The 13,424-nt window shown below is 37.3% G+C and overlaps 1 protein-coding gene and 1 long non-coding RNA gene across 4 annotated transcripts in view; one reads left to right on the top strand and one right to left on the bottom strand.

Moving 5' to 3' along the window:
* The window catches only part of Peak1os, an 83,799-nt gene extending 79,751 nt beyond the window's left edge, over positions 1-4,048 (top strand). The window contains exon 6 of the long non-coding RNA XR_003948326.1: positions 3,534-4,048. This is a non-coding gene — a long non-coding RNA (pseudopodium-enriched atypical kinase 1, opposite strand). The remainder of the gene's footprint in view (positions 1-3,533) is intronic.
* The window catches only part of Peak1 (pseudopodium-enriched atypical kinase 1), a 217,097-nt gene that overhangs the window by 119,969 nt on the left and 83,704 nt on the right, over positions 1-13,424 (bottom strand). The gene's annotated exons all lie outside the window — the stretch shown is intronic.

Genomic DNA, 13,424 nt, shown 5'->3' on the forward strand with positions numbered 1-13,424 from the left:
GTCACTACAGACTCTATCTTTCTTGAATGACGTTCACTTCTCTGCTGACATGAAGTTAAATACTGAGCTTCTAGAAACTGAAGCCTTGTTTTATCAGGGAGGCTAGGTTTCAGTTTTCCCCTTAATTCTGGGATAACTCCTTAAAGCCTTGGAGATAGCACTTACTACTAAAAACAGAACAGCTTTGAGCTTGAATTGGAAAATCTGTTGTTTTTTAAAAACAAAAACAAATAATCAAACCATCTCTAACTTTGAAGGACCCAAACTCCAAATCTGACCAGAAATATCTACTCAACAGCTTCCACTATAGATGTAATTTCCACTAGACCTTAGGAGTGTCTTCTATTACATGTGAAGTTAAGGGTCAGCCAATGATGTAAAAGGAGTATAATATATGTAGGTTTTGAGGCTTCCTGCTTTCTGGGGATTTCCAGCACCAAATTCTAGAGCTTGCAGAGAGTTGTACAGGAGTAACCTACAAATGTAGAGTTAAATTTTTTATTGTGTAATTGTATATTGTGATAACACCGTTTTAGAAAATATACTCTAGAACAGTCGTTCTCAACCTTCCAAAGGCTGAGACCTTTAGTACAGTTCCACATGTTGTGGTGGGTGACCCCAAACCAAACTTTGCTACTGTCATGAAATGTAATATAAGTAGTTCTGGAGATAGAAGTTTGCCAAAAGGATCGCAACCCACAGATTCAGAGGTAATGGGTCACAAAGTATTCAGAGGTAGTGGGTCACAAAGTTAGTAAGTTACTCTTAAATCATCCAGGGAATAAACTATTTTTATAACTCTCTTTCTCTTTCTCTCTCTCTCTCTCTCTCTCTCTCCCTCTCTCTCTCTCTCTCTCTCTCCACACACACACACACACACACACAGACACATATATGTATACACACACATACATTCTAAAATGATTAAAGAGTAAGTATTTCTGTGTACAGCTATTTACATTGTACTGTTGATGATTTTTATGTTAGCATATTAGATATCAGCACAAATTATGCAACAGGTTCTTTTTACTTACTCATCTTTCAGCCAACCACATATAAATAAATTATATATTTAGAACTTGCTGTGGTTAAAGTTGGTGTTAAAGACAAGAACTAACTCTGTTTGAAACATGTTTAAAACCAGGTGGTGGTTGGCACATGCTTTTAATCCCAGCATTCAAGAGGCAAAGGCAGAAGCAAGCAGATCTCTCAAGGCTAGCCTGGTCTACAAAGCTAGTGAGTTCAGGACAATCAAGGCTTTCAAATATATTTTCTATTCTATGGGCCAACCAAGATATGCAGAAGGCATTCCAGAAGAGCAGGCAATAATCAAAGAAGCTTTGGTCCAGGATTGAAAACTAGGGATTAGAAAATCCAGAATCTTGTAAGTGGAATTGATATGAAGTTTAAAATCTTTTCTTTTCCATTTTTTTTTTTTTTTTTTTTTTTTTTTTGGTGTTTTCGAGACAGGGTTTCTCTGTATAGCCCAGGCTGTCCTGGAACTCACTTTGTAGACCAGGCTGGCCTCGAACTCAGAACCTTTTGTTTATTAAAACAAAGTCAACTTCATCACAAAATAACTGTGATGGATAACAGTGACTGTCATGTCAACCTGACAGATCTAGATTCACCTAGGAGACAAGCCTATAAGGAAATTTCTAGACTGGGTTAACTGTGCTGGGAAGACCTACTCTAAATAACTGTGCCATCAATTTAAGGACTGGGACCAAAAGTGAATTGAACAACAGAATTTGCCTCTCTTTTCTTCCTAACAGAGGATGCCAGATGCCTCTGCCACCATGCGTGCATACATGCGTGTATATGAAAGAGGGAGTATGTGTCAGGGAGATAGAGACAGACAGAGAGACAAAGACAGAATTTTGGTTTCTTTAAAAAAAGACAGAACTATTATAATAGGTTTACACTGTAATCCCAGGTGTGGGATGTGCTGCTTCAGTGTCCCTAGCAGCTGACTATGAACTGTCTTGTGCTCTAACAGAGGCATGGTTTTGCAACATTAATATTGCAAATAATTGCAGATAGCTTCTGCAATATGTGGCATTTGGAATTCTGGGGATTTTTCATAAGGTATATAAAGGCCAGGGCCCCAGAGAAGCAGGGCTGGTCAAAGTTGGTCATTTGGGAGGGTTGGTTGCTGTTTGGTAGTAGTCATGGTCGAAGAAGAAACAAAAAGAAAGAAATTAGATTTAAGAATCTCTTTCTCTCCAACCTAGTGTTAGGAATTGAAAGGGTGGAGAATAGTGGAAGAAAGAAGACCCCACAAAGTGGCAAAAGACAGCTATTGAGAGGGACAAGAGACAGGGAGAAAGAGGGACAGACAGACACTGAGTGACTCACTATGCTGCTCAGGTTGATATCAAACTCCACAGCTCAGCCTGAGTAACTGAGAATACAGACACATGCCATCGTGTCCAGCTCCTAACATAACCTCTGTACTACAGTCTCTCTCAAAAGTCCTATAGGCCCAAACATGTTTGCTTTATTATTAAACTTAATAATAGGGGATAGTTTTAAGTAAAAATATCACAACTGAAGTACAACGCATCAATCTCCTGGGAATCCAACATCTCACTGGAAAATATAGTTAGACAGAGCAGGCATAGTCAAAGCCATGAGCTAGGAGCCAAGCCAAACTTGTCACCTGCTTATTTATAGTCTACAAGCTAAAAATAGTTTTTATATTTTAAAACAATTGAAAAAATCAAAAGGAGAGTATTTTGAGCATAAAAATTATATGAGATTTAAAGTTCATTATCTAAAAATAAGGTTTCCAGTTCTTTTGTTTATGTATCATCTCCGGTTGCTTTTGAACTATATAAGGGCATGGGTAAGTAGCGACCAGAGCATAGTAAGCTGACTGCCTGCAAAGTCTCCCTTTATAATTAATGTTTTCCAACTCCTGACACAATCTAAGTTCAGTTCAGTATCACTATCCTCCAATGTAAGAGGAAATACGGTTTAAAATGCTAACGGCCTTAATGGGCGTTTCTCGGTAGGCTTTTTTTGTTTGTTTTATTTCTTTTTGTTCTTTGGATAGAGTGAGAGTAAGAGACAGAGATGACGAGAAGATAGGTTTGGGTGGGTAGGGAGCTGGGCAGAGTATGGGAGGAGGGAGAAACATGATCAAAATATATTATGTGAAAAAAAATTAAATAAACTCTAGGTCAAATAGTTTATTTTAGGTCATTACCCACTGCTACTTTATTCCTTTATACTTGTAAGGAAACGTTAAATAGTATTTTTATATTTACAGTTATTATCCAATAATATGAAGTCAGTTTTATACTAAAAAAAAAAAAAAACCCTTTTTTGTTGAGTTATAAAATTTGTTAGGTATGACACATCATTGTCTTCTGACCAGTTCTGATTTAAAGTTGTAATGGGCTTTTTGAGTTGAAATGTAAATAACATTTCCACAGTAGAAACAAGATTATTCATAACAATAGTGATTAAAAATAGCTTTGGAATCTGAGAGTTTTGGAATTTTGCAAAGGTGTTATAACTCGTTCTAGAATGATTCCACATCTGCTTTTGACCACGAGGGAGTAAACACGTCTGGAATGATCCTCCCACTGCAAACAAGAACCACATGGTAAAGAAAACAGGAAAAGACCATTTCAGACTCAGGCGTGGGGACCAGGACTACAGAGAAGGAAGAAAGAGCTTCCCTCTCCGGCAAAAAGCGGTTTCCACTGCAACGCAGTAAGAACCAAACAGAGCCTTGCAATCCTGTCAACTTGAGCAGAACACTGGAGGAGACCGGTGTGGCTGAAGATCACACAGCAGAGCTGCTGAGAGGGCGAACGGGTTTCCTAGAATCGGGACCGGGTTCCTGAGTGTCAGCTATACGAACACTTGTATGCAACGGTAGCATTTCCCGAAAGGATGAAAGTCCGAGGAAATAAAGTTAACAAGGAATAAAAACATAAATGATTCTCAAAGCTGACACTGAGCAGAAAATTAACAAATTCTCTCTAGCATGAAGGGAAAAACCTTACTGAATATACAAACCAACCAGGAGGACCACAGATGGGCCACATCACAGACACATCACAGCCTTGGGGGAGGGGGGGGGGGACTACTCTGAACTTGTATGGAAGTCATCTGAGCTTAGGCTAGAAGGCAACAAATTAGTATGCAATTAGCAAGTTGTCTTTTAGGGAAAGTCCAATGTTCTTTAAAGAAACAAAATTTAATAGGAATAGAAAATTCACAGCTATCTGTCATTTAATGAAACTACTGGATATTTTAAGAGGCAGTAAAACTGTAATTCATAACCAGGAAAATATCCATCTAGAGACACTAAGAAATGAGACAATTAGCAGGCAACAAACATATAAAGTGATTCTTTAATTCTATTCTTCGAATGGTCCAGGATATGAATGAAAACAGGAACACGGTGAGTGTAAGTGAATTTGAGGATTTTCAAAACAAAATGGACAAATAAAAATTTAAGATTTAAGAGGAAATTGCGTGGAATAGACAAAGAATAGTTTATATTCTGAAGAAAAGAGGCATTGGTGAACTTACAGACAGAGCAACAAAATTTACCTAAAGGGAAGTGCAGAGAGCAAGAGGGGAGGAAAAAAAATTTAAGGGTAGGCTAGAGAGATGGCTTAGGGAGTGAAGGCACTTGCCACCAAGCTTGAAGATTTGATGGCCAGGACTCACATGATAGAGGACTCCACAAAGTTACTTCACAAACTTGCTTTTCGATCTTAACAAGTGTATCATACTTGTTACGTGTACACACACACACCAAAAATCAAAAGAAAAACCAAAAACTGACATAGTGGAAAAAAACCACTCTTGTAAAAACCACATCTTATGAGGCACGATGTGATGCCGTTCTAAGAAAAGAGATGTATTACATTCATAGAGCAAGAACTAAAACAACAAAAGCCAAGGACATAGACTCGAAAATAAACTGATGGTGGCCCAAATGAACCAAGAAAAGAAACTAAACAGAATCTAACAGCATGATTACTTTGAAGGGATGAGTAACAGAGAACAAACTAGTGAGGGGACAGATTCAATACAAAACCTATTAATATATTAAACATAAATTATCTTCCATATCGAGCTAGGACTAAATCCACAGCCTTGTACATGCTAAGCAAGTGCTCTACTACCACAGCTGTACATGTCTTGCTCTAAATCTTCAATGTATAGGGCCCACTTTATAACTGGGTCATGGTGACCCATGTAAGAGGAATGGGACATAGAATTTTGAGTTTGGGCTTGCCTGGGCTACATAGCAAGATCATGTCTCAAAACAAAACAACAACAAAATCTCCAAGTAAATAATTAAGACATAAAATGTTTAAGATCCAAACATATATTATTCCCCTTGACCCCCCTCAACACACACACAAAAATAAGGCAACAGGTTTAAATTAGAAAGACAAAAACCCTTTAATGTTAATATGGAACAGCCCCATTTATATAAAGTACAGTAGAAGACTTATTGTCAGAGATTGAAGGGCATTTTAGAGTCTACAAGAGAATTTATTCAAAAAGTGGGGAAATCCTAAGTGTGCACGCCAGAGGTACAAAATGAGTGAAGCAAAAGCTGTCAGAAACCATGGGCAGATGCCAGCACTGCAGAAGACACCAGATTCCCATGAACTAAAAGAACAAGTGTTCCAAACACACAGGAGGGAGATCTGAGAAAGCTGAGCATCACTGAACACTGAGCATCGCTCAACACAGAGCATCACTCAACACTGGTCCACAGCAGCGCAGCGCCTTTAGGATGACCAAGGCGTTTCTCAGAACACACCGCTGCCTCAACAAGAATAAGGCTGTATAAACCGAAGGAACGGAAACCACATGAAATCAAGTCAGAAAACAGCAAGAGAGAGATTCTACAAAGCCCCAAACATTCAGAAATCAAACAATATACTTCTAAAATAATCTATACAGTAAATGAGAAAATCATAGGAAAATATAAAATAATTTGAGTCAAATAAAAGTGGAAATCTAAATACAAAATCTGCGAGATACTTCTCCTAAGATGTTCTGAGCACATTTATAGTTTCTTCTACTTTTATTAAGGAGGTAAAAGACTAAAAGCAATTGCCTAAGATTCTATGGGGTGGGGGAAAGCAAATTAAATCAAAATAAGTGGATAATAACAAAAACTAAACAAATAAATAAAATAGCCAGCCGAAAACCAGAGAAAAATCCATGAAACTGAAGACTGTTTTGTTTTGTTTTGGTTTTTTTTGAGCAAGTATTAATAACACTAAGAAATCTGTGGCTAGACTGAACAAAAGAAATCAGTACTGAAGCAAAGGATGAAAGAGAATTCATTAACAATAATGAGGCTAACACTTCAGAAACACCAAAGAGAAGCCATAAGGGAACTTCAAGTGAAATGGTGAAAGTCTTCAATTTAACAAAGAAAAGTGTTCCATGCTGAGTTACTAAGATCTGCAATAGGGACAGAAGATGGTTTATTTACAGTATGACAAGTGCCTTTGCTTTCAGCTTCGCACTGGAGGTCCCGCCCAGTGTCCCCTACAGACAAGGGCAAGGGGCACTGCTACATAAAAAGATAATATGATAGCAAAGGAATGCAATGTTGGCTACAGGAATCTAGGTGTGATGCAATGCCACAGAACTATATACTCATTTGCACCAATATTGGTTTCTTGCCTTTAATACTGTATTAGTCAAATAAGGTGTAACTAATAAAGGGAATAGTGCTAACAGGCCTCTGTGCATTATGTCTGTAACTTCCTAATTTGTGAATTCTTTTATAAGGCTTACTTACATTATCTAAAAGTAAAAATCATTTTATACCCCCACCCCTACCCCAACACTTTGGTTTTTCAAGACAGGGTGTCTCTGAGTAGCCCTGGCTGGCCTTGAACTCGGAGACCCACTGGCCTCTGCCTCCTCAGTGCTGGGACTAAGGGTGTGACCTCCACAGCCCAGCAAGAATCTTTTGCTAAAAAAGAAAGTCAAAGTATCTTTACCTATAATAGGTTAAAAACAAGTCAAACTGAACTGACCACATTGCTTGCATCTAACTATGGAACTATGGAAACAGAAAAAACAAAAACAAAATAATGGGAGAGAACAGAGGGATGACTAAACAGGACACTGAAGATCTCAGGTCATGAAAGTCCTCTATATGACATTATGATAAAGTACACATTATAATGTGTCATTATATATTTGTCCAAGCTAATGGAATCTATGACAAGAATGAATCCTAATAAAACAAGGGATGTGGACTCCCTGATCTTTTTAATAGTCTTTCATTGTTCTTGTAAATCTGCAGAACAGCCACATTTCAGAATATCAAATCTTGAATCAAAATGTTCTGGCAATATATAAAAAACAAGCAAAGCTGGAAAGATAATTTATATAATTCTGATGCAAATTTATTCATATGCAAGAAAAAAACTGCAGCTAATGGCCTTTGGGGTTTTTGTTTGTTTGTTTATATTTGGAGTTGGAGCTACATTTTTCATTTTTAAAAGGCCCAAGAGCAAATGATTATCTATTTCAATAACTTTCAATTGTATGCAGCATAGTAATCTTTAAGTATCTGTGAAAATAATCTAATTTCACATTGAGAAATAAAAAATTGTGGCATACATGGTACCCAAATATTGAATTAGTATTTGAATGTTTATATTTACTTGATACTTTTTTCCCTGATAAATTCAAGTAGCAGAGCAACTATTTATAAAATGAGCTACAAAATATAAGTCAACATAGATTCTGTAATTCTTGTTCATTGCCTATCTTTCTATTTATGAAAATTGGACTCAACCCTTTGAATTCTTGCAAGCATAATAAGATATTAATGATGTCCTGAGTAATACTGAATGGCTTAACTGTTAAGTATATCTGAAAGAAGAAAACCAATTAAGATCTTTCTATAACTTCCATTGCCATATCTTTGTCACGGCTTCAGGGACAGACCTGGCTCAGATGGAGAGGGGACTGGGCTCTCTGGCGGAGAAACCACAACATCCTGCACACCAGTGTATTTATTACATACAGTTGAGCGATGGAAGTAGGGTTATTGCACAGATACACAAGGAAGCAGGAGTAGTATATACAGCTGAACAAGGAGTCAAGGGTGGCTAATCTCAGTAGCAATCTCTGTGGGGGAGCAGTCTTCAAGCTGTAAATGTCCAGAAGGGGAAAGAGGGCTAGATGGACATTTTCTACACTCACTATTCACATTTGCACATGTTCTAGAAGAAGGCTTTGCCACTCTTCTGATCCTCACCCCTGCGAGGGCAGGGCATGGGGGACTTTGCCATCTTCCCAAGAGTCTGAGGCTAAGGTCTGTAAAATGGCCATGCCCATGTTCATAACACACACTCACTCCGAGTTTCCTCTGCTCTTCCCACTCTAGTGCCATGTTAAATTTATAATATTCTGTTCAGAAAGGAAGCAACATTCAGACATTTTGTTGCCTGGGTGCTTAGATCGATCATACTAAAACATGCATGCACATAGAAACCAGCATCCATAATTTCTTCACAGCCATTCTCAGATTTAGTGAACATGAGTGGCATCAAAGAAGACCTAAATGAGCTTGGGGCTAAGATGGCAAAGCCCTGCTACTGCAAGGACCTCACTTTGCTCCTCTGAACCCACACGGAAATGTAGAGTAGCGTGGCATGTGCTTATGATCCCAATATTGAGAAGTCAGAGAAAGGTCAATCCCTGGGGATCCCTGGTCATCCAGTCAAGCCTAACTGATTAGCTCCAGCCCAGTGATAAACCCAGCCTCAAAGGTGGGCAGCATTCCTGAGGATAAAACCCAAAGTTGTCCTCAAGCTTCCACATGCATGCACAAACTGGTCACACACATACATGCACAAGGACATACATATATGCACACATACAATTAAAAATAAGAATTAAAGAGTTTCATATGTTCACTAAGAACTGCAATCATTTTTTTGTAAAGTGTCCTGCCCCAAAAAACAAATTACATGGAAAGATATAAATCTATACTCATCAGCTTCCAGGTAAAGTGCTTTGCTTAATGCTATTAGATTTATCAATGAAATGGAAAAAGGATTTAAATAATTTTTAAAAAAAAATTTAAAGGTAAAAGCCTTTATAAATTAAAACTATGTCTTCTACATTAAAATGTTCCCAGGAGTGGTGGCGCACATCTTTAGTTCCAGGACCTGGGAGTCAGATCTCTGTGAGTTCAAGGTCAGCTTGGCCTACATAGTTATTTCTGTGCAAGCTAGGGCTGCATATTGAGATGTTGTCTCAAACCAAAAATAAGGTAATGATAATAATAATTATTTTAATTATATAAGTATAATAATAATTATTATTATTCAATTATATTAGAAGACTATAGACATAGACCAAAGGAAATTTTTGACAGTTTAACTATATAATTCAAGTTAGCCTGAAACTACTTTGTTGTCCACCTTGGTATTGAACTCTTGTGTTTCAGCCTCCAAAGTGCTGGGATTACGGGCAAGTACAAGCTTTCAAAGAATGCTAGCTTTTTAAGAAATGTTTTAATCTGAATAAAGAGCCTGGCTGGCATGCAGCTAACCTAGATCAAGAACTCTTTAATCTGAAAGTCAAACCAAAGAAATTCACATGTCACAGGAAAAAGTGCAGTCATTTTTAAAAACTCTAATCCCTCAGTTAATCATCACAACTACTTTAGGGCCACTAAGTCACACCTGGATAATGAAAACCTTACAGTACTTTCTAAAACTGTCATCTGGTAAGGAAGGTTAGAGTAGAAATGATACAATAAAACTGAAGCTTCCAGGAACGATTAAAAATCAACTCAGGTGAAGAGGCCTTGTCACTTTCTAGTTTCAAGTACCATATAACAATAGGTTTAAAAAAATAGAACAACCATCTACATATTTTCTGATCAAATAGTAAGCTGACATATCATTTTAAAGAAAAATTCCTTTCCTGAACACAGTACTACTTACAGAAAGTTACCAAAGTAACATAATTTACTATTTCCTACAGCAAGATTAGTCTTTCTCTCTCCTTCCCCACACCCCCACCCTCACTCACACACACACACAAATATCCAAAATATCCAAAGAACTTGGTAAGTTAGACTCCAGAGAACCAAATAACCCTGTTAAAAATGGGATACAGAGCTAAACAAAGAATTCTCAACTGAGGAATCTCGAATGGCCAGAAGCACCTAAAGAAATGTTCAACATCCTTAGTCATCAGGGAAATGTAGTTGTATCCTCTTAAAGCAAGAAAGCATGCCAAACTTGAGACAGGTACTAAGTCCCTCAGTCTAGGCCCAGCTATGTGACCCTCAGCTACTTTGGTCAAGGGTACAATGACAGTGATAACATTTAACCCAGCAGAGCATGAGGACGCTTGCAAGAGAACAGAGAATTATTTAATGTGCTATACAAGTGGGAACTGTTCCCTTATCTGTCATATGGGAAGATTCAATGAAGGGATCTCGGAAGGTATCTTGTCTCTAAGAAGTCTTTGCTATTCACTTCTGAAACAGAGAAAGCAATGGCTAATTTCATATGAGATTAGCAACCTCATGATACAAAAATGAATCAAAAAGTAACAGATGTGTACAGCACACGGGAGCAGGGATACTGGACCGGAAAAGACTCAGACTTGTCTCCTGTGTCACTGCTCTTCTATCACCTGCAGCTATGTCTGTCACAGCTGCTATCCATGCTCACTACCAAAATCTCGTCCCCAGGGGATCAGGGAGCTTCCAAACCTATGGCTATGGCTTGTTACAAGGAAGAGCATAGGAACAGTATGATGCAATATTATACTAGTGACTCAATTCAATTACTACTAGTTACGAAGGTTTAGAAGTCACAAATACTAATGGGTATACAGAGATGCTCAGACTCAACTGCCAGGCTCATATGATGTAAAATCTTAATCAAATAGGTATGATGTAACCTGTCTAATCTTTCCCAGGACAGAGGTTTAATTTTGCCTTTATTACAAATTAACTATGTGATCTGAGATAATTCACTCATTTTTCTATCTTAAAGATAAAGACTAATATCGAAGATGTCACTTGGCCAATATGATGTGAACATGCTAGCCCATGTTAAATGGCACAACAGAGTCTGGCACTTATTAAGTGCTTGCAAGCATTGACTTGCCTTTGTAGCCTTCTAAACTTTCAGAGAATAGAGGGTGTTTTTTTCTCCTTGTAACTCCAAAGAAAGCATCCTTAAATAAAATGTCCTATCTCTCCATCTTGGTCCTGGTGCTTACCTTCAGTAATCAGTGGCTGAACAGCAAAGTTAAATAAACTGAAAAGCACTGTGACATAACAGAAGGGACACATGGCTCCCATCAGCACATCTGTCTGAATCCCATTGTGACCAAGAGCTTTTGACTTTAAGCAATTTGCCAAACCTTACAAAACTCTCATCATAAAATGAAGACCTTATCTAGCTTTTTATCAACCTGTCTTTCCTATTCCCAGGTCTCCGGCAAATACTGTGAAAAGGGCATGTCTCTTTATCTTTATCCTTTCCATGCTACTATGGCAAGACTCAAAATTAGAAGATTTAATGTTAGGATAAAGCAGAAAACTGATAAAAAGTGAAGCAAGAAAATGCTACATTATGGAAAGAAAAATAAAACTTATTTAAGTGGCTCTAACTCCTTGCTTCCAACTCTTTTTTAAACCAACAGACCTCATACATTCTTTTCATACAGGAAGATGAACTGAGAAATATATATAAGTTACAGATAGTTGAATTACTCTTTAATTTACTGTAGGCAGAATCAAACCTTGGCTTCCTCTGTTTGAGAGATGTTGGTTACTCTTTGGTTGGTTTTGGTTTTTTGAAGATAAGGATCAAACTCAGGACACACTGTCCAAGTGCTTTATCAACATGGACTTGGTTTTGTTTTCTTTATTCATTTGTTTGTTTTAAAACAAGCTCTTACTATGTAGCCCTAGATAACCTGGAGCTTGCCTTGTAAACCAGATTGGCCTCAAACTTGAAGGCATGGTTTTCTTTGCTTCCAGAATGCTGAGATTAAAGATGTGAGATTAGGGGCTAGAGAGATGGCTCAGCGGTTAAGAGTACTGACTGCTCTACCAGAGGTCCTGAGTTCAATTCCCAGAAACCCCATGGTGGCTCACAACCATCTGTAATGGGATCTGAGGGACGGTATATCACATACATAAAATAAATAAACAAATCTTAAAAGGGGGGAGGGAGATGTGAGATTAAAGATGCCTGGCCTATTTTTGAAGCAATAAAACAGCCAAGAGGTATTTTAGTTGGTTAATAAAACAAAGAAAAAAAAAAACTAAATGATATAGGCTAAGTAACTAAGAAGTAATCCTTTTCTTTAATATAAATAAAATTTGTTCTTTGTTAATAAATTGTAGATTTTAAAAAAAATCCTTCTAAGGCTAAACTTCTTAACATACAGAAACAAAGAGTGGATGTTGAATTTTTTGGAACAAGGGGAAATCAGGGATGAGGCCAGGCTGGAAGAACAGCTATGAACCACATATCCTAAAATGCACAAACAGAAACCAAATTTCACACAACTTTATTTGAGTCATGAAACCCTAGTTGTATATGTTGTGTATCTCTAAAATATTTTAGTAGACTCCAGGTAAGCTAAATAGTATTTAAGTTGTAGAATCTGGGAGTCCTTAAGCAACTTTGGAAACATGTAACACAAATTGCTAATTGAATAATGAAGAAACTAACCAAGAAAGATGAAGAGAACTCCAGAAAGTCTTGTTGCATTCAAGAGAGAAACACCGAGCCAGTGCTAACTCACAGGATGAACACACAGAATTTGGCATGAAGCAGGGCTTTGGGAACAAAGTACCTTCCACAACCAAACAAATTAAGAGGCTCCAATGTGATTTGGTGGGTATGTGATTAAGAACCGTGTAAACATGGATTATCAGTAGTTATCAGAAAAAAAGTTGTATAGTTATATAAATATATGAAAAGTTATACAAATTTAACCTTTCTTATCTGCACGTTATACAAGTACAAAATAGAAGAAAACCTTACCCTGCTTATAGGATTGTTTTAAGAATAAAATGATAAGAATTAAATATTTGACAGTGTCTACTAGTTCATACTGGGTGCTTATGAAATTATATGAACTGAAAAACAGTCCTTACCAAACTTTAGAAACAAAATCTGAAAACAAAATGTTTCCAGGTAAAAAACAAAGTGGGCAAATTGAAACATTTACTCACTATCTAGTACCTAGTACTAAGCAATCACACACTATTCGAAGTGTTATCAGACACACTGACCAGTAACCTACAACATCTGCCCATCTCATCCCAAATGTAACGCGTAGCTGTGAAAAATTAGTACTTTTAAATGAATAGTTTTATTATATCAAGCACCAGCACTCATCAAGCCTTCAGTGATAAC

The sequence above is a fragment of the Mus musculus genome, chromosome 9 (genome assembly GCF_000001635.26).
Source record: "Mus musculus strain C57BL/6J chromosome 9, GRCm38.p6 C57BL/6J".
In the NCBI taxonomy this organism is placed as follows: Eukaryota; Metazoa; Chordata; class Mammalia; order Rodentia; family Muridae; genus Mus; species Mus musculus.